This window comes from Vicia villosa, unplaced genomic scaffold (assembly GCF_029867415.1).
Source record: "Vicia villosa cultivar HV-30 ecotype Madison, WI unplaced genomic scaffold, Vvil1.0 ctg.000032F_1_1_1, whole genome shotgun sequence".
In the NCBI taxonomy this organism is placed as follows: Eukaryota; Viridiplantae; Streptophyta; class Magnoliopsida; order Fabales; family Fabaceae; genus Vicia; species Vicia villosa.
In genome coordinates, this window is record NW_026704965.1 from 222,236 (window position 1) to 225,276 (window position 3,041).

Below are 3,041 nucleotides of genomic sequence, written 5' to 3' on the forward strand. Positions count from 1 at the left end.
TATATTAATTCAAATATAATGCTAATTTTTGTGGCAAGTGATTTTTGGGCATGCTAATAGCTTGTGGACCAAGTTTTTATGAAAATACTATGGGCCCTCTTGCAAAGTTACTCCATTTGAACCCTCCTTTTTCACATTTGGTCCCTAAAAATCACTTGACTTTGATCAAGCATATCTCCCTCAATATTTGAGCTATGAAGAAGTTCTAATACTTTTTGGAAACCTCAAGAGGTCCTCTACAAGCCACTTTGGAACATATTTTTCATTTGAAGCTTTTATCTTGATCATATCCTCTTTGGGAAAAAACTGCTTTTGAAGGATGCCTGATGATGACCTGTAATCTTTTGCCTTGTATCTCCTAAATGAAGCATTTCTAACCTTGGCTTGTGAGACACAAAGTTGTAGAGAATTCCATTTCCTTCAAAATAGGCTTTGAGTGGGGAATTTCTGATGTTCCATGTGAAAGTTATGCCCAGTCAAAGTTGGGTTGACTTTCTTCTAAGAAACCCTAATTTGAACCTTTTGTATTTGTTCATCTCTGAGTTTCTATTAATGGAATCATGATCAATTCTTGATCAAATGATGGTTATGCACCTCATGTTTGCCCAATAATTATGGTTTGGATCATGCCTTAATTGTGATTGACCTTTCATTTTGAATTAGTTGACTGTGAATTATCTGGATCTTTTGAATGAGCCATGTCTTGAGATTTGAACTTTGCCTTTGTTATGAGAGAAGTGTGGGAGGTAAATTTTGGGGTATGACAGCTGCCCCTATTTAATTACCTTGGATTGGGTGACAAGAGGGTGTGTAGACCTCGCGTCGTTCCGATCGAAGAGTTATTAAATACTGGAAGGCCCCTAAATTTGCCTTGAGCTTGAGTATGGATGAAGAGAAACGTCCTGCTAAAGCCGAAGTCTTACATAGCGAGGACCTTTGTTGGTTATGTAATCGGCTTGCTATGGCCAGCAAGCCTCCACAGTTTGTGAACCCCTACCTACTATAGTTCTAGTAAGTCTTCGTGGTTTGTGAACCCCTACTTACCATAGTTCTGGTAAGTTTTCGCAGTTTGTGAACCCCTACTTACCATAGTTATGGTAAGTTTTCGCAGTTTGTGGACCCCTACTTACCATAGTTCTGGTAAGTTCTCGCAGTTTGTGGACCCCTACTTACTATAGTGCTAGTAAGCTTTCGCAGTTTGTGAACCCCTCACTTACTATAGTTCTAGTAAGTCTTCGTAGTTTGTGAACCCCTACTTACCATAGTTCTGGTAAGTTTCGCAGTTTGTGAACCCCTCACTCACTATAGTTCTAGTAAGTTCATCTGCACCAACAGGGTTATCTACAAGTGTAGTTGCAGAATTTACCTGTGTAGAATGTTTATTATTTTTTTTTTTAAATGCGTATGCATCATGTTTATGCATCATGCGCACGCCCCTGTTGTTTGTATAATGCGTATGTGTGAATGCTTACACATGTATATGTTGTATGTATATTGATGAATGTATGCACTAATGTATATATGATAATCCTGACACCTATCACTCATCTCCTTATCACCCATTGCCTTTTTCTTTTTGAATTGTTTGTGACTTCTGGCTCAGTCTGATTAATCCATTGATACCATCCTTTGTAATGATATTCTGCTAGATTTAAGTGATCGCATCGCGGGGCGTTTGTAGCGTTCCGGAGTTTTCATAGTCTTATTCTATTGCTTTTGTGTTGAAAGTTTGTAAGTTTCTCATGTTAAATCCATGTTAAAAGTTTATAAAAATAAATTATCCTTTGCAAATGTTACTGAAATTAGAAATGAAGTGTAGTATGCAAAAAAGGAAATTTATTGATATTGCCTTGAATTGGCGAATGTACAGAAATGCGAAGAAAGAAAATGACAAATAGAAATGATATTAATACTGCCGTTGCTTTTTGTTATCGAGGGCCCCAATAATCCTTCGACTTCAGAAGTAGATGATTGCACGATACCCTATCCTTCGTAGTTTGCCTTCGGCTTATGTCCGGTAATCCTGCTTTTTCTAGGCATAGTACTTCTTGACCGCGTCCGAGTTGATTGGGTGCGGTAGCTCATTCCCATCCATTGTAGTGAGGACTAATGCCCCTCCTGAGAACACCGTTTTTACAATGTATGGACCTTCATAGTTTGGTGTCCATTTTCCACGAGCGTCGAGTCGAGGTAGCAGTATCTTCTTGAGGACAATGTCACCTTCTTTGTAGGTTCGAGGTCGGACCTTCTTATCGAACGCTTTTTTCATTCTCTTCTGATAGAGTTGTCCATGACACAAGGCTGTCAGTCGCTTTTCTTCAATGAGATTAAGCTGATCAAAACGAGTTTTTACCCATTCCGATTCTTCTAACTTTGTGTCAGCTATGACTCTTAGTGACGGGATCTCCACTTCGATTGGGAGGACAGCTTCCATACCGTAGACTAGGGAGAAGGGGGTTGCCCCTGTAGACGTACGCACCGAGGTTCTATAACCGTGTAAGGCGAATGGGAGCATTTCGTGCCAATCCTTGTATGTTTTCACCATCTTTTGTATTATCTTTTTGATATTTTTGTTTGCAGCTTCGACAACGCCGTTCATTTTAGGCCTGTATGGTGAAGAATTGTGGTGTTCGATCTTGAACTCCTCACACAGCTCCCTCATCATGTTATTGTTCAGATTCGACCCATTATCGGTGATAATCCTGCTTGGAACCCCATACCGACATATGATATTATGCTTGATGAACCGAGTGACTACTTGTCTCGTCACGTTGGTGTAAGAGGCAGCTTCGACCCATTTGGTGAAGTAGTCTATGGCAACCAATATAAATCGGTGTCCATTCGAAGCTTTAGGTTCTATCATCCCTATCATGTCGATTCCCCACATTGCAAATGGCCATGGTGAACTCAGAACGTTCAACGGGTTTGGTGGTACGTGCACCTTGTCAGCGTAGATCTGGCACTTGTGACAGGTCCTTGCATATTGGAAACAGTCGGCCTCCATTGTTAACCAGTAATACCCTGCTCGCAGTATCTTTCTA